This window comes from Hyla sarda, chromosome 3, assembly GCF_029499605.1.
Source record: "Hyla sarda isolate aHylSar1 chromosome 3, aHylSar1.hap1, whole genome shotgun sequence".
In the NCBI taxonomy this organism is placed as follows: Eukaryota; Metazoa; Chordata; class Amphibia; order Anura; family Hylidae; genus Hyla; species Hyla sarda.
Genome location: NC_079191.1, coordinates 80,683,862 through 80,702,998, shown reverse-complemented (window position 1 = coordinate 80,702,998; position 19,137 = coordinate 80,683,862). Strand labels below are relative to the sequence as shown.

Genomic DNA, 19,137 nt, shown 5'->3' with positions numbered 1-19,137 from the left:
CACTAATTGGAACCACTGCGCCAATCAGCGGCGCAGTGGCCCTTTAAATCGCAGAGACCCGGCGCGCGCGCGCCCTAGGGAGCGGGGCCGCGCGCGCCGGGACAGAACAGACGGAGAGCGAGTCAGGTAGGGGAGCCGGGGTGCGCATCGCGAGCGGGCGCTACCCGCATCGCGAATCGCATCCCGGCTGGCAGCGGAATCGCAGCGCCCCGGGTCAGAGGACGTGACCGGAGCGCTGCCGCGGGGAGAGTGAAGCGAGCGCTCCGGGGAGGAGCGGGGACCCGGAGCGCTCGGCGTAACAGTACCCCCCCCCTTGGGTCTCCCCCTCTTCTTAGAGCCTGAGAACCTGAGGAGCAGACTTTTGTCTAGGATGTTGTCCTCAGGTTCCCAGGATCTCTCTTCAGGACCACAACCCTCCCAGTCCACTAAAAAAAAATTTCTCCCTCTGACCTTTTTGGCAGCTAAAATTTCTTTGACCGAGAAGATGTCCGAGGAGCCGGAAACAGGAGTGGGAGGAACAGATTTGGGAGAAAAACGGTTGAGGATGAGTGGTTTGAGAAGAGAGACGTGAAAGGCATTAGGGATACGAAGAGAGGGAGGAAGAAGAAGTTTATAAGAGACAGGATTAATTTGACACAAAATTTTGAAAGGACCAAGATAGCGTGGTCCCAACTTGTAGCTAGGGACACGGAAGCGGACATATTTAGCGGAGAGCCATACCTTGTCTCCAGGGGAAAAAACGGGGGGAGCTCTTCTTTTCTTATCCGCGAACTTCTTCATGCGTGATGAAGCCTGTAAGAGAGAATTTTGGGTCTCTCTCCATATGATGGAAAGGTCACGAGAAATTTCATCCACAGCGGGCAGACCAGAGGGCAAGGGAGTAGGGAGGGGGGGAAGAGGGTGACGGCCGTACACCACGAAAAATGGGGATTTGGAGGAAGACTCAGAGACCCTGAAGTTATACGAGAATTCGGCCCATGGGAGGAGATCTGCCCAGTCATCCTGGCGGGAGGAAACAAAATGTCGCAAATAATCACCCAAGATCTGGTTAATCCTTTCTACTTGTCCATTGGACTGGGGATGATATGCAGAAGAAAAATTTAATTTAATCTTGAGTTGTTTACAGAGAGCCCTCCAGAATTTAGACACGAATTGGACGCCTCTATCCGAGACAATCTGCGTAGGCAACCCGTGAAGACGAAAAATGTGTACAAAAAATTGTTTAGCCAACTGAGGCGCAGAAGGAAGACCAGGAAGAGGGATGAAATGTGCCATTTTGGAGAATCGATCAACGACCACCCAAATAACAGTGTTGCCACGGGAAGGGGGTAAATCAGTAATAAAATCCATACCAATCAGAGACCAAGGCTGTTCGGGGACAGGCAGAGGATGAAGAAAACCAGCGGGCTTCTGGCGAGGAGTCTTATCCCGGGCACAGATAGTGCAGGCTCGCACAAAGTCCACAACATCCGTCTCCAGAGTCGGCCACCAATAGAAGCGGGAGATGAGTTGCACAGATTTCTTGATACCCGCATGACCTGCGAGATGGGAGGAGTGACCCCATTTGAGGATTCCGAGGCGTTGGCGAGGAGAAACAAAGGTCTTTCCTGGAGGAGTCTGCCTGATGGAGGCAGGAGAAGTGGAGATCAGGCAGTCAGGTGGAATGATGTGTTGCGGAGAGAGTTCAACTTCTGAGGCATCCGAGGAACGAGAGAGAGCATCGGCCCTAATGTTCTTATCGGCAGGACGAAAGTGAATCTCAAAATTAAATCGGGCAAAGAACAGAGACCACCGGGCCTGGCGAGGATTCAGCCGTTGGGCAGACTGGAGGTAGGAGAGGTTCTTGTGGTCGGTGTAGATAATAACAGGAGAACTTGATCCCTCCAGCAGATGCCTCCATTCCTCAAGTGCTAATTTAATGGCTAGAAGCTCTAGATCCCCGATGGAGTAGTTCCTCTCCGCTGGAGAGAAGGTCCTAGAGAAAAAACCACAAGTGACAGCATGCCCGGAAGAATTTTTTTGTAGAAGAACAGCTCCAGCTCCCACTGAGGAGGCATCAACCTCCAATAGGAAGGGTTTGGAAGGGTCAGGTCTGGAGAGGACGGGAGCCGAAGAAAAGGCAGACTTGAGTCGTTTAAAGGCGTCTTCTGCTTGAGGAGGCCAGGACTTGGGATCAGCATTTTTTTTGGTTAAAGCCACGATAGGAGCCACAATGGTAGAAAAATGTGGAATAAATTGCCTGTAATAATTGGCGAACCCCAAAAAGCGTTGGATAGCACGGAGTCCGGAGGGGCGTGGCCAATCTAAGACGGCAGAGAGTTTGTCTGGATCCATCTGTAGTCCCTGGCCAGAGACCAAATATCCTAGAAAAGGAAGAGATTGGCATTCAAACAGACATTTCTCAATTTTGGCATAGAGTTGGTTGTCACGAAGTCTCTGAAGAACCATACGGACATGCTGGCGGTGTTCTTCTAGATTGGCAGAAAAAATTAGGATATCGTCCAGATATACAACAACACAGGAGTATAACAGATCACGAAAAATTTCATTGACAAAGTCTTGGAAGACGGCAGGGGCGTTGCACAGTCCAAAGGGCATGACCAGATACTCAAAGTGTCCATCTCTGGTGTTAAATGCCGTTTTCCACTCGTCCCCCTCTCTGATGCGGATGAGGTTATAGGCGCCTCTTAAGTCCAATTTAGTGAAGATGTGGGCACCTTGGAGGCGATCAAAGAGTTCAGAGATGAGGGGTAAGGGGTAGCGGTTCTTAACCGTGATTTTATTAAGACTGCAGTAGTCAATGCAAGGACGTAGGGAGCCATCTTTTTTGGACACAAAGAAAAATCCTGCTCCGGCAGGAGAGGAGGATTTACGGATAAAGCCCTTTTTTAGATTCTCCTGGACGTATTCGGACATGGCAAGAGTCTCTGGGGCAGAGAGAGGATAAATTCTGCCCCGGGGTGGAGTAGTGCCCGGGAGGAGGTCGATAGGGCAATCATAAGGCCTGTGAGGAGGTAGAGTCTCAGCTTGTTTTTTGCAGAAAACATCCGCGAAGTCCATATAGGCCTTAGGGAGACCGGTTACTGGAGGAACCACAGAGTTACGGCAAGGGTTACTGGGAACCGGTTTTAGGCAGTTCTTGGAACAAGAGGACCCCCAACTCTTGATCTCCCCAGTGGACCAATCCAGGGTAGGGGAATGAAGTTGAAGCCAGGGAAGTCCAAGGAGAATTTCCGAGGTGCAATTGGGGAGGACCAAAAGTTCGATCCTCTCATGATGAGATCCGATGCTCATAAGAAGGGGCTCCGTGCGGAAACGTATGGTACAGTCCAATCTTTCATTATTTACACAATTGATGTAGAGGGGTCTGGCGAGACTGGTCACCGGGATGTTGAACCTGTTGACGAGAGAGGCCAAAATAAAATTTCCTGCAGATCCAGAGTCCAAGAAGGCCACTGTAGAGAAGGAGAAGGCAGAGGCAGACATCCGCACAGGCACAGTAAGACGTGGAGAAGCAGAGTAGACATCAAGGACTGTCTCACCTTTGTGCGGAGTCAGCGTACGTCTTTCCAGGCGGGGAGGACGGATAGGACAATCTCTCAGGAAGTGTTCGGTACTAGCACAGTACAGGCAGAGGTTCTCCATACGGCGTCGTGTCCTCTCTTGAGGTGTCAGGCGAGACCGGTCGACCTGCATAGCCTCCACGGCGGGAGGCACAGGAACAGATTGCAGGGGACCAGAGGAGAGAGGAGCCGAGGAGAAGAAACGCCTCGTGCGAACAGAGTCCATATCTTGGCGGAGTTCCTGACGCCTTTCGGAAAAACGCATGTCAATGCGAGTGGCTAGGTGAATAAGTTCATGTAGATTAGCAGGAATTTCTCGTGCGGCCAGAACATCTTTAATGTTGCTGGATAGGCCTTTTTTGAAGGTCGCGCAGAGGGCCTCATTATTCCAGGACAATTCTGAAGCAAGAGTACGGAATTGTACGGCATACTCGCCAACGGAAGAATTACCCTGGACCAGGTTCAACAGGGCAGTCTCAGCAGAAGAGGCTCGGGCAGGTTCCTCAAAGACACTTCGGATTTCCGAGAAGAAGGAGTGTACAGAGGCAGTGACGGGGTCATTGCGGTCCCAGAGCGGTGTGGCCCATGACAGGGCTTTTCCGGACAGAAGGCTGACTACGAAAGCCACCTTAGACCTTTCAGTGGGAAACAGGTCCGACATCATCTCCAGATGCAGGGAACATTGGGAAAGAAAGCCACGGCAAAACTTAGAGTCCCCATCAAATTTATCCGGCAAGGATAAGCGTATCCCAGGAGCGGCCACTCGCTGCGGAGGAGGTGCAGGAGCTGGCGGAGGAGATGACTGCTGAGGCTGTGGTAGTAACTGTTGTAGCATAACGGTCAGTTGAGACAGCTGTTGGCCTTGTTGCGCTATCTGTTGTGACTGCTGGGCGACCACCGTGGTGAGGTCAGCGACAACTGGCAGAGGAACTTCAGCGGGATCCATGGCCGGATCTACTGTCACGATGCCGGCTGGCAGGTAGTGGATCCTCTGTGCCAGAGAGGGATTGGCGTGGACCGTGCTAGTGGACCGGTTCTAAGCCACTACTGGTTTTCACCAGAGCCCGCCGCAAAGCGGGATGGTCTTGCTGCGGCGGTAGTGACCAGGTCGTATCCACTAGCAACGGCTCACCTCTCTGGCTGCTGAAGATAGGCGCGGTACAAGGGAGTAGGCAAAAGCAAGGTCGGACGTAGCAGAAGGTCGGGGCAGGCAGCAAGGATCGTAGTCAGGGGCAACGGCAGAAGGTCTGGAAACACAGGCAAGGAACACACAAGGAACGCTTTCACTGGCACTAAGGCAACAAGATCCGGCAAGGGAGTGCAGGGGAAGTGAGGTGATATAGGGAAGTGCACAGGTGAACACACTAATTGGAACCACTGCGCCAATCAGCGGCGCAGTGGCCCTTTAAATCGCAGAGACCCGGCGCGCGCGCGCCCTAGGGAGCGGGGCCGCGCGCGCCGGGACAGAACAGACGGAGAGCGAGTCAGGTAGGGGAGCCGGGGTGCGCATCGCGAGCGGGCGCTACCCGCATCGCGAATCGCATCCCGGCTGGCAGCGGAATCGCAGCGCCCCGGGTCAGAGGACGTGACCAGAGCGCTGCCGCGGGGAGAGTGAAGCGAGCGCTCCGGGGAGGAGCGGGGACCCGGAGCGCTCGGCGTAACAGTTATCATTATAAAAGACACCTGTCCACAACCTCAAACAGTCACACTCCAAACTCCACTATGGCCAAGACCAAAGAGCTGTCGAAGGACACCAGAAACAAAATTGTAGACCTGCCCCGGGCTGGGAAGACTGAATCTGCAATAGGCAAGCAGCTTGGTGTGAAGAAATCAACTGTGGGAGCAATTATTAGAAAATGGAAGACATACAAGACCACGGATAATCTACCTCGATCTGGCACTCCATGCAAGATCTCACCTCGTGGCGTCAAAATGATCACAAGAACGGTGAGCAAAAATCCCAGAACCACACGGGGGGACCTAGTGAATGACCTGCAGAGAGCTGGGACCAAAGTAACAAAGGCTATCATCAGTAACACACTACACCGCCAGGGACTCAAATCATGCAGTGCCAGACGTGTCCCCCTGCTTAAGCCAGTACATGTTTGCTAGAGATCATTTGGATGATTCAGAAGAGTATTGGGAGAGTGTCATATGGTCAGATGAAACCATAGTAGAACTTTTTGGTAAAAACTCAACTCATCATGTTTAGAGGAGAAAGAATGCTGAGTTGCATCCAAAGAACACCATACCTACTGTGAAGCATGGGAGTGGAAACATCATGCTTTGGGGCTGTTTTTCTGCTAAGGGATCAGGATGACTGACCCATGTAAAGGAAAGAATGAATGGGGCCATGTATCATGAGATTTTAAGTGAAAACCTCCTTCCATCAGCAAGGGCATTGAAGATGAAACGTGGCTGTGTCTTTCAGCATGACAATGATCCCAAACACACCGCCCGGTCAACGAAAGAGTGGCTTCCTAAGAAGCATTTCAAGGTCATGGAGTGGCCTAGCCAGTCTCCAGATCTCAACCCCATAGAAAACCTTTACAGGGAGTTGAAAGTCTGTGTTGCCCAGTGACAGCCCCAAAACATCACCGCTCTAAAGGAGAGCTGCATGGAGGAATGGGCTAAAATACCAGCAACAGTGTCAATGTCATTACCATTAAAGGGTATATAACAAAGTATGTAGATGAGCTTTTGTTGTTGACCGAATACTTATTTTCCACCATAATTTGCAAATAAATTCTTAAAAAATCAGACAATGTGATTTAATGGATTTTTTTTTCTCATTATGTCTCTCATAGTTGAGGTATATCTATGATGAAAATTACAGGCCTCTCTCATCTTTTTAAGTGGGAGAAATTGCACAATTGGTGGCTGACTAAATACTTTTTTGCCCACTGTACATGAAAGTGAAAATGTATGCATTATATGTATTTATATTTCAAAGCAATTGTTACGCCGAGCGCTCTGGGTCCCCGCTCCTCCCCGGAGCGCTCGCAACACCCTCGCTACGGCAGCGCCCCGGTCGGATCCACTGACCGGGTGCGCTGCGATACCGCCTCCAGCCGGGATGCGATTCGCGATGCGGGTGGCGCCCGCTCGCGATGCGCACCCCGGCTCCCGTACCTGACTCACTCTCCGTCGGTCCTGTCCCGGCGCGCGCGGCCCCGCTCCCTAGGGCGCGCGCGCGCCGGGTCTCTGCGATTTAAAGGGCCACTGCGCCACTGATTGGCGCAGTGGTTCTAATTAGTGTGTTCACCTGTGCACTCCCTATGTATACCTCACTTCCCCTGCACTCCCTCGCCGGATCTTGTTGCCATCGTGCCAGTGAAAGCGTTTCCTTGTGTCTTCCTAGCCTGTGTTCCAGACCTCCTGCCGTTGCCCCTGACTACGATCCTTGCTGCCTGCCCCGACCTTCTGCTACGTCCGACCTTGCTCTTGCCTACTCCCTTGTACCGCGCCTATCTTCAGCAGTCAGAGAGGTTGAGCCGTTGCTAGTGGATACGACCTGGTTACTACCGCCGCTGCAAGACCATCCCGCTTTGCGGCGGGCTCTGGTGAAAACCAGTAGTAACTTAGAACCGGTCCACTAGCACGGTCCACGCCAATCCCTCTCTGGCACAGAGGATCCACCTCTTGCCAGCCGAATCGTGACAGTAGATCCGGCCATGGATCCCGCTGAAGTTCCTTTGCCAGTTGTCGCCGACCTCACCACGGTGGTCGCCCAGCAGTCACAACAGATAGCGCAACAAGGCCATCAGCTGTCTCAACTGACCGTGATGCTACAGCAGCTACTACCACAGCTTCAGCAATCATCTCCTCCGCCAGCTCCTGCACCTCCTCCGCAGCGAGTGGCCGCCTCCAGCCTACGACTATCCCTGCCGGATAAATTTGATGGGGACTCTAAGTTTTGCCGTGGCTTTCTTTCACAATGTTCCCTGCACTTGGAGATGATGTCGGACCAGTTTCCTACTGAAAGGTCTAAGGTGGCTTTCGTAGTCAGCCTTCTGTCTGGGAAAGCTCTGTCATGGGCCACACCGCTCTGGGACCGCAATGACCCCGTCACTGCCTCTGTACACTCCTTCTTCTCGGAAATACGAAGTGTCTTTGAGGAACCTGCCCGAGCCTCTTCTGCTGAGACTGCCCTACTGAACCTGGTCCAGGGTAATTCTTCCGTTGGCGAGTACGCCATACAATTCCGTACTCTGGCTTCCGAACTATCCTGGAATAATGAGGCCCTCTGCGCGACCTTTAAAAAAGGCCTATCCAGCAACATTAAAGATGTTCTGGCCGCACGAGAAATTCCTGCTAACCTACATGAACTCATTCATCTAGCCACTCGCATTGACATGCGTTTTTCCGAAAGGCGTCAGGAGCTCCGCCAGGATATGGACTTTGTTCGCACGAGGCGTTTTTTCTCCCCGGCTCCTCTCTCCTCTGGTCCTCTGCAATCCGTTCCTGTGCCTCCCGCCGTGGAGGCTATGCAAGTTGACCGGTCTCGCCTGACACCTCAAGAGAGGACACGACGCCGCATGGAGAATCTCTGCCTGTACTGTGCCGGTACCGAACACTTCCTGAAGGATTGTCCTATCCGTCCTCCCCGTCTGGAAAGACGTACGCTGACTCCGCACAAAGGTGAGACAGTCCTTGATGTCAACTCTGCTTCTCCACGTCTTACTGTGCCTGTGCGGATATCTGCCTCTACCTTCTCCTTCTCTACTATGGCCTTCTTGGATTCCGGATCTGCAGGAAATTTTATTTTGGCCTCTCTCATCAACAGGTTCAACATCCCGGTGACCAGTCTCGCCAGACCCCTCTACATCAATTGTGTTAACAATGAAAGATTGGACTGTACCATACGTTTCCGCACGGAGCCTCTCCTAATGTGCATCGGTCCACATCACGAAAAAATTGAATTTTTGGTCCTCCCCAATTGCACTTCCGAAATTCTCCTTGGACTACCATGGCTTCAACGCCATTCCCCAACCCTTGATTGGTCCACAGGGGAGATCAAGAGCTGGGGTACCTCTTGTTCCAAGGACTGCCTTAAACTGGTTCCCAGTACTCCCTGCCGTGACCCTGTGGTTCCCCCTGTAACCGGTCTCCCTAAGGCCTATATGGACTATGCTGACGTATTTTGCAAAAAACAAGCTGAGACTTTACCTCCTCACAGGCCTTATGACTGTCCTATTGACCTCCTCCCGGGCACTTCTCCTCCCCGGGGCAGAATTTATCCTCTGTCCGCCCCAGAGACTCTTGCTATGTCCGAATACATCCAGGAAAATTTAAAAAAGGGGTTTATCCGCAAATCCTCCTCTCCTGCCGGAGCTGGATTTTTCTTTGTGTCCAAAAAAGATGGCTCTCTACGTCCTTGCATTGACTACCGCGGACTTAATAAAATCACAGTAAAGAACCGCTACCCCCTTCCTCTTATCTCTGAACTTTTTGATCGCCTTCAAGGTGCCCACATCTTTACCAAACTGGACTTAAGAGGTGCTTATAATCTCATCCGCATCAGGGAGGGGGACGAATGGAAAACTGCATTTAACACTAGAGATGGACACTTTGAGTATTTGGTCATGCCCTTTGGCCTGTGCAACACCCCTGCCGTCTTCCAAGACTTTGTTAATGAAATTTTTTGTGATCTCTTATATTCCTGTGTTGTTGTGTATCTGGACAATATTCAGATTTTTTCTGCCAACTTAGAAGAACACCGCCAACATGTCCGCATGGTTCTTCAGAGACTTCGAGACAATCAACTTTATGCCAAAATGGAGAAATGTCTGTTTGAATGTCAATCTCTTCCTTTCCTAGGTTACTTGGTCTCTGGCCAGGGGCTATAAATGGACCCAGATAAACTCTCTGCCGTCTTAGATTGGCCACGCCCCTCCGGACTCCGTGCTATCCAACGTTTTTTGGGGTTCGCCAATTATTACAGACAATTTATTCCACATTTTTCCACCATTGTGGCTCCTATCGTGGCTTTAACCAAGAAGAATGCCAATCCCAAGTCATGGCCTCCTCAAGCGGAAGACGCTTTTAAACGGCTCAAGTCTGCCTTTTCTTCTGCCCCCGTGCTCTCCAGACCTGACCCATCTAAACCCTTCCTATTGGAGGTTGATGCCTCCTCAGTGGGAGCTGGAGCGGTCCTTCTACAAAAAAATTCTTCCGGGCATGCTGTTACTTGTGGGTTTTTTTCTAGGACCTTCTCTCCGGCGGAGAGGAACTACTCCATCGGGGATCGAGAGTTACTGGCCATTAAATTAGCACTTGAGGAATGGAGGCATCTGCTGGAGGGATCAAAATTTCCAGTTATTATTTACACCGATCACAAGAATCTCTCCTATCTCCAGTCTGCCCAACAGCTGAATCCTCGCCAGGCCAGGTGGTCTCTGTTCTTTGCCCGGTTTAATTTTGAAATTCATTTTCGCCCTGCCGACAAGAACATTAGGGCCGATGCTCTCTCTCGTTCCTCGGATGCCTCGGAAGTAGAGCTCTCTCCGCAACACATCATTCCTCCTGACTGCCTGATCTCCACTTCTCCAGCCTTCATCAGGCAAACTCCTCCAGGGAAGACCTTCGTCTCTCCACGCCAACGCCTCGGAATCCTCAAATGGGGTCACTCCTCCCACCTCGCAGGCCATGCGGGCATCAAAAAATCCTTGCAACTCATCTCTCGTTTTTATTGGTGGCCGACTCTGGAGACGGATGTTGTTGATTTTGTGCGGGCCTGCACTGTCTGTGCCCGAGATAAGACTCCTCGCCAGAAGCCTGCTGGTCTCCTTCATCCTCTGCCTGTCCCCGAACAGCCTTGGTCTCTGATTGGTATGGACTTTATTACAGACTTACCCCCATCCCTTGGCAACACTGTTGTTTGGGTGGTCGTTGATCGATTTTCCAAGATGGCACATTTTATTCCTCTTCCTGGTCTTCCTTCAGCACCTCAGTTGGCAAAACAATTTTTTGTACACATTTTTCGTCTTCACGGTTTACCTACGCAGATCGTCTCGGATAGAGGCGTCCAATTCGTGTCAAAATTCTGGAGGGCTCTCTGTAAACAACTCAAGATTAAATTAAACTTTTCTTCTGCTTATCATCCTCAATCCAATGGGCAAGTAGAAAGAATTAACCAAGTCCTGGGTGACTATTTACGGCATTTTGTTTCCTCCCGCCAGGATGACTGGGCGGATCTTCTACCTTGGGCCGAATTCTCGTACAACTTCAGAGTCTCTGAATCTTCTTCCAAATCCCCATTTTTCGTGGTGTACGGCCGTCACCCTCTTCCCCCCCTCCCTACTCCCTTGCCTTCTGGCCTGCCCGCTGTGGATGAAATAACTCGTGATCTTTCCACCATATGGAAAGAGACCCAAAATTCTCTCTTACAGGCTTCTTCACGCATGAAAAAGTTTGCCGATAAGAAAAGAAGAGCTCCCCCCATCTTCTCTCCCGGAGACAAGGTATGGCTCTCCGCTAAATATGTCCGCTTCCGTGTCCCCAGCTACAAATTGGGACCACGCTATCTTGGTCCTTTCAAAATCTTGTGCCAAATTAATCCTGTCTCTTACAAACTTCTTCTTCCTCCTTCTCTTCGTATTCCTAATGCCTTTCATGTCTCTCTTCTTAAACCACTCATCATCAACCGTTTCTCTCCCAAACTTGTTTCTCCCACTCCTGTTTCCGGTTCTTCTGACATCTTTTCTGTAAAGGAGATACTGGCCTCCAAAAAGGTCAGAGGAAAAACTTTTTTTTTGGTTGACTGGGAGGGCTGTGGCCCTGAAGAGAGATCCTGGGAACCTGAGGACAATATCCTAGATAAAAGTCTGGTCCTCAGGTTCTCAGGTTCCAAGAAGAGGGGGAGACCCAAGGGGGGGGGTACTGTTACGCCGAGCGCTCCGGGTCCCCGCTCCTCCCCGGAGCGCTCGCAACACCCTCGCTACGGCAGCGCCCCGGTCGGATCCACTGACCGGGTGCGCTGCGATACCGGCTCCAGCCGGGATGCGATTCGCGATGCGGGTGGCGCCCGCTCGCGATGCGCACCCCGGCTCCCGTACCTGACTCACTCTCCGTCGGTCCTGTCCCGGCGCGCGCGGCCCCGCTCCCTAGGGCGCGCGCGCGCCGGGTCTCTGCGATTTAAAGGGCCACTGCGCCACTGATTGGCGCAGTGGTTCTAATTAGTGTGTTCACCTGTGCACTCCCTATGTATACCTCACTTCCCCTGCACTCCCTCGCTGGATCTTGTTGCCATCGTGCCAGTGAAAGCGTTTCCTTGTGTCTTCCTAGCCTGTGTTCCAGACCTCCTGCCGTTGCCCCTGACTACGATCCTTGCTGCCTGCCCCGACCTTCTGCTACGTCCGACCTTGCTCTTGCCTACTCCCTTGTACCGCGCCTATCTTCAGCAGTCAGAGAGGTTGAGCCGTTGCTAGTGGATACGACCTGGTTACTACCGCCGCTGCAAGACCATCCCGCTTTACGGCGGGCTCTGGTGAAAACCAGTAGTAACTTAGAACCGGTCCACTAGCACGGTCCACGCCAATCCCTCTCTGGCACAGAGGATCCACCTCTTGCCAGCCGAATCGTGACAGCAATCTTAAAGTCCCCCTATGCCCGGGCTGCAAAAACATTTAAAAAAAAACTTTACCTCACCTTTCTATGTTCCCCCGTTGTGGAGATATCAGCGTCCCATTCCGCCGTTGCTGCTGGCTTCTTAGGCTCGAAGCATCACAGTAAAGGCAGCGTAAGGTTCTTTACATGACAGTGCGCTCAGCCTATCACCAGCCGAGGCTGCGGTTGGCGATATGCTGACTGCAGTGTGATGTTCCGAGTCTAAGAAGCAGGGAGCCCAGCAGTGCCGGAGGAACAGGACGCCGATACCGGAGGAAAGAGGGGAATGTAGGAAGGTGAGCTAAAGTTTGTTTTTTATGTTTTTGCAGCCCGTGCACAGGGGAACTTCCATAATTTACATTGCAATTCTCCTTTAAGCAAATTGTACTTAAAAAGGATGCAGTGAATTTATTAAGAATCACCAGCTTCGTAATAAATTTGCTGCATCTTTGGCTGTTTATGTGCCAGCTACAAACTGGTCTAGGTTTCAGGTGTATTTTGTGCCAAATACTGGTGTAAATTATAGTAAACCTGCTGGATTGTTGAAAGTCATGCCCTTTTCAGCTAAGCCTCACTTACTGTTTAGGAAAGGCATAATGATCTCAGGATTGAAAAAAGATGCTAATTTTTTTTGTAGAAAATTTGGCTTTTTGCAGAAGTATACACCTATGTTAGAAAACTGATATAGAGAGCTTAAAGGGGTACTCTGGTGGAAAACAATTTATTTTTAAATCAACTGGTGCCACAAAGTTAAACAGATTTGTAAATTGTTTCAATTAAAAAATCTTAATCCTTCCAGTACGTATCAGCTGCTGTATACTACAGAGGAAGTTGTATTTCTTTCTGGAGGTCTTTTCTGTCTGACCACAGTGCTCCCTGCTGACACCTCTGTCCATATCAGGAACTGTCCAGAGCAGGAGAGATTTGTTATGGGGATTTGTTCCTGCTCTGGACAGTTCTTTATATAGACAGAGGTGTTAGCAGAGAGCACTGTGGTCAGACAGAAAATAATTCCAGAAAGAAATACAAATTCCTATGGAGCATACAGCAGGTGATAAGTACTGGAAGAATTAAGATTTTAAAATAGAAGTCATTTACAAAACTGTTTAACTTTCTAGCACCAGTTGATTTAAAAAAAAAATAGTTTTCCACTGGAGTACCCCTTTTAATGGGGTACTCTGCCAAAAAAATATCTTATCCCCTATCCAAAGGGGCCACTGGGGAGCCCCGTAATCACTGGGCCAGCAGTGGCGGTGCCCAGATCATGGAAGCTTGGAGCTTCAGCGTTCGTGATGTCACGCCACACCCCCATTCACGTCTATGGGAGGGGGCATGACGGCTAGTGCATAGCCATCACGCCTCCTCGCTTAGACATGAATGGAGGGGCATGGTGGCTGTAGTCGCCAGTCATCCAGCAGAAATCCGGCATCTTATCCCCTATTCTTTGGATAGGGGACAAGATGTTTTTCGGCAGAGTACCCCTTTAAAAGGGTTGTCCGGGTATTACAAACTTATCCCCTATCCACAGGTCTCCCAACGGTCGGACCCCCCGTGATCTCCAGAACAGGGCCCATCTCTTACCTTCCAGTGCTCCAGCCCCCATCTTCAGAGACGTCATAGTCTCTGCAGTGACAGCCAACTCAGATGGCGCAATCACTGGTCAGTGATTGGCTGTGCAGGCCATCACTGCCGAGACCAGTACATATTTCAGCTTTTCATGGATTTTAACCTGGTTTGGTTATTTAGCAGTACATACTGTTTAAAATATGAAAAAAGTACTATAATACAAATAAATATTCATAGCTATGTACCATATGAGAGAGTAAATATCAGACCTTAACGTGTCTCTACATATTACCCATGGCAACCTGCATTATCATGTATTTGCAGAAAAAGTTATGGGTTTCTGATCAGTATGGTCAGTACTCCTGAGATCCCCACCCGTGAGAACAGGGGTCCCGTGTCCACTTGGTTAAAAGAAGCGGTTAGACATGCAAAACAAAGACAGTGAAGTACAGTGTCTGCCATATTTTTATCAGGTCTCTTGAGATGAATTGCATGGCAGTGCACATGTCTAACCACCATTATATTCAAACCAGGGGAAACAGAACCTTTGTTTTCGTGATCACTTGATGTCCTAGCAGTTTCTCTCCCAAACTTGTTTCTCCCACTCCTGTTTCCGGTTCTTCTGACATCTTTTCTGTAAAGGAGATACTGGCCTCCAAAAAGGTCAGAGGAAAAACTTTTTTTTTGGTTGACTGGGAGGGCTGTGGCCCTGAAGAGAGATCCTGGGAACCTGAGGACAATATCCTAGATAAAAGTCTGGTCCTCAGGTTCTCAGGTTCCAAGAAGAGGGGGAGACCCAAGGGGGGGGGGTACTGTTACGCCGAGCGCTCCGGGTCCCCGCTCCTCCCCGGAGCGCTCGCAACACCCTCGCTACGGCAGCGCCCCGGTCGGATCCACTGACCGGGTGCGCTGCGATACCGGCTCCAGCCGGGATGCGATTCGCGATGCGGGTGGCGCCCGCTCGCGATGCGCACCCCGGCTCCCGTACCTGACTCACTCTCCGTCGGTCCTGTCCCGGCGCGCGCGGCCCCGCTCCCTAGGGCGCGCGCGCGCCGGGTCTCTGCGATTTAAAGGGCCACTGCGCCACTGATTGGCGCAGTGGTTCTAATTAGTGTGTTCACCTGTGCACTCCCTATGTATACCTCACTTCCCCTGCACTCCCTCGCTGGATCTTGTTGCCATCGTGCCAGTGAAAGCGTTTCCTTGTGTCTTCCTAGCCTGTGTTCCAGACCTCCTGCCGTTGCCCCTGACTACGATCCTTGCTGCCTGCCCCGACCTTCTGCTACGTCCGACCTTGCTCTTGCCTACTCCCTTGTACCGCGCCTATCTTCAGCAGTCAGAGAGGTTGAGCCGTTGCTAGTGGATACGACCTGGTTACTACCGCCGCTGCAAGACCATCCCGCTTTGCGGCGGGCTCTGGTGAAAACCAGTAGTAACTTAGAACCGGTCCACTAGCACGGTCCACGCCAATCCCTCTCTGGCACAGAGGATCCACCTCTTGCCAGCCGAATCGTGACAGCAATCTTAAAGTCCCCCTATGCCCGGGCTGCAAAAACATTTAAAAAAAAACTTTACCTCACCTTTCTATGTTCCCCCGTTGTGGAGATATCAGCGTCCCATTCCGCCGTTGCTGCTGGCTTCTTAGGCTCGAAGCATCACAGTAAAGGCAGCGTAAGGTTCTTTACATGACAGTGCGCTCAGCCTATCACCAGCCGAGGCTGCGGTTGGCGATATGCTGACTGCAGTGTGATGTTCCGAGTCTAAGAAGCAGGGAGCCCAGCAGTGCCGGAGGAACAGGACGCCAATACCGGAGGAAAGAGGGGAATGTAGGAAGGTGAGCTAAAGTTTGTTTTTTATGTTTTTGCAGCCCGTGCACAGGGGAACTTCCATAATTTACATTGCAATTCTCCTTTAAGCAAATTGTACTTAAAAAGGATGCAGTGAATTTATTAAGAATCACCAGCTTCGTAATAAATTTGCTGCATCTTTGGCTGTTTATGTGCCAGCTACAAACTGGTCTAGGTTTCAGGTGTATTTTGTGCCAAATACTGGTGTAAATTATAGTAAACCTGCTGGATTGTTGAAAGTCATGCCCTTTTCAGCTAAGCCTCACTTACTGTTTAGGAAAGGCATAATGATCTCAGGATTGAAAAAAGATGCTAATTTTTTTTGTAGAAAATTTGGCTTTTTGCAGAAGTATACACCTATGTTAGAAAACTGATATAGAGAGCTTAAAGGGGTACTCTGGTGGAAAACAATTTATTTTTAAATCAACTGGTGCCACAAAGTTAAACAGATTTGTAAATTGTTTCAATTAAAAAATCTTAATCCTTCCAGTACGTATCAGCTGCTGTATACTACAGAGGAAGTTGTATTTCTTTCTGGAGGTCTTTTCTGTCTGACCACAGTGCTCCCTGCTGACACCTCTGTCCATATCAGGAACTGTCCAGAGCAGGAGAGATTTGTTATGGGGATTTGTTCCTGCTCTGGACAGTTCTTTATATAGACAGAGGTGTTAGCAGAGAGCACTGTGGTCAGACAGAAAATAATTCCAGAAAGAAATACAAATTCCTATGGAGCATACAGCAGGTGATAAGTACTGGAAGAATTAAGATTTTAAAATAGAAGTCATTTACAAAACTGTTTAACTTTCTAGCACCAGTTGATTTAAAAAAAAAATAGTTTTCCACTGGAGTACCCCTTTTAATGGGGTACTCTGCCAAAAAAATATCTTATCCCCTATCCAAAGGGGCCACTGGGGAGCCCCGTAATCACTGGGCCAGCAGTGGCGGTGCCCAGATCATGGAAGCTTGGAGCTTCAGCGTTCGTGATGTCACGCCACACCCCCATTCACGTCTATGGGAGGGGGCATGACGGCTAGTGCATAGCCATCACGCCTCCTCGCTTAGACATGAATGGAGGGGCATGGTGGCTGTAGTCGCCAGTCATCCAGCAGAAATCCGGCATCTTATCCCCTATTCTTTGGATAGGGGACAAGATGTTTTTCGGCAGAGTACCCCTTTAAAAGGGTTGTCCGGGTATTACAAACTTATCCCCTATCCACAGGTCTCCCAACGGTCGGACCCCCCGTGATCTCCAGAACAGGGCCCATCTCTTACCTTCCAGTGCTCCAGCCCCCATCTTCAGAGACGTCATAGTCTCTGCAGTGACAGCCAACTCAGATGGCGCAATCACTGGTCAGTGATTGGCTGTGCAGGCCATCACTGCCGAGACCAGTACATATTTCAGCTTTTCATGGATTTTAACCTGGTTTGGTTATTTAGCAGTACATACTGTTTAAAATATGAAAAAAGTACTATAATACAAATAAATATTCATAGCTATGTACCATATGAGAGAGTAAATATCAGACCTTAACGTGTCTCTACATATTACCCATGGCAACCTGCATTATCATGTATTTGCAGAAAAAGTTATGGGTTTCTGATCAGTATGGTCAGTACTCCTGAGATCCCCACCCGTGAGAACAGGGGTCCCGTGTCCACTTGGTTAAAAGAAGCGGTTAGACATGCAAAACAAAGACAGTGAAGTACAGTGTCTGCCATATTTTTATCAGGTCTCTTGAGATGAATTGCATGGCAGTGCACATGTCTAACCACCATTATATTCAAACCAGGGGAAACAGAACCTTTGTTTTCGTGATCACTTGATGTCCTAGCAGTTTCTCTCCCAAACTTGTTTCTCCCACTCCTGTTTCCGGTTCTTCTGACATCTTTTCTGTAAAGGAGATACTGGCCTCCAAAAAGGTCAGAGGAAAAACTTTTTTTTTGGTTGACTGGGAGGGCTGTGGCCCTGAAGAGAGATCCTGGGAACCTGAGGACAATATCCTAGATAAAAGTCTGGTCCTCAGGTTCTCAGGTTCCAAGAAGAGGGGGAGACCCAAGGGGGGGGGGTACTGTTACGCCGAGCGCTCCGGGTCCCCGCTCCTCCCCGGAGCGCTCGCAACACCCTCGCTACGGCAGCGCCCCGGTCGGATCCACTGACCGGGTGCGCTGCGATACCGGCTCCAGCCGGGATGCGATTCGCGATGCGGGTGGCGCCCGCTCGCGATGCGCACCCCGGCTCCCGTACCTGACTCACTCTCCGTCGGTCCTGTCCCGGCGCGCGCGGCCCCGCTCCCTAGGGCGCGCGCGCGCCGGGTCTCTGCGATTTAAAGGGCCACTGCGCCACTGATTGGCGCAGTGGTTCTAATTAGTGTGTTCACCTGTGCACTCCCTATGTATACCTCACTTCCCCTGCACTCCCTCGCTGGATCTTGTTGCCATCGTGCCAGTGAAAGCGTTTCCTTGTGTCTTCCTAGCCTGTGTTCCAGACCTCCTGCCGTTGCCCCTGACTACGATCCTTGCTGCCTGCCCCGACCTTCTGCTACGTCCGACCTTGCTCTTGCCTACTCCCTTGTACCGCGCCTATCTTCAGCAGTCAGAGAGGTTGAGCCGTTGCTAGTGGATACGACCTGGTTACTACCGCCGCTGCAAGACCATCCCGCTTTGCGGCGGGCTCTGGTGAAAACCAGTAGTAACTTAGAACCGGTCCACTAGCACGGTCCACGCCAATCCCTCTCTGGCACAGAGGATCCACCTCTTGCCAGCCGAATCGTGACAGCAATCTTAAAGTCCCCCTATGCCCGGGCTGCAAAAACATTTAAAAAAAAACTTTACCTCACCTTTCTATGTTCCCCCGTTGTGGAGATATCAGCGTCCCATTCCGCCGTTGCTGCTGGCTTCTTAGGCTCGAAGCATCACAGTAAAGGCAGCGTAAGGTTCTTTACATGACAGTGCGCTCAGCCTATCACCAGCCGAGGCTGCGGTTGGCGATATGCTGACTGCAGTGTGATGTTCCGAGTCTAAGAAGCAGGGAGCCCAGCAGTGCCGGAGGAACAGGACGCCGATACCGGAGGAAAGAGGGGAATGTAGGAAGGTGAGCTAAAGTTTGTTTTTTATGTTTTTGCAGCCCGTGCACAGGGGAACTTCCATAATTTACATTGCAATTCTCCTTTAAGCAAATTGTACTTAAAAAGGATGCAGTGAATTTATTAAGAATCACCAGCTTCGTAATAAATTTGCTGCATCTTTGGCTGTTTATGTGCCAGCTACAAACTGGTCTAGGTTTCAGGTGTATTTTGTGCCAAATACTGGTGTAAATTATAGTAAACCTGCTGGATTGTTGAAAGTCATGCCCTTTTCAGCTAAGCCTCACTTACTGTTTAGGAAAGGCATAATGATCTCAGGATTGAAAAAAGATGCTAATTTTTTTTGTAGAAAATTTGGCTTTTTGCAGAAGTATACACCTATGTTAGAAAACTGATATAGAGAGCTTAAAGGGGTACTCTGGTGGAAAACAATTTATTTTTAAATCAACTGGTGCCACAAAGTTAAACAGA

At 50.4% G+C, this 19,137-nt stretch overlaps 1 protein-coding gene across 1 annotated transcript in view; it reads left to right on the top strand.

Annotated features, from left to right (window-relative positions):
* The window catches only part of LOC130360974 (kyphoscoliosis peptidase-like), a 60,681-nt gene that overhangs the window by 26,605 nt on the left and 14,939 nt on the right, over nucleotides 1-19,137 (top strand). The window lies entirely within an intron of this gene.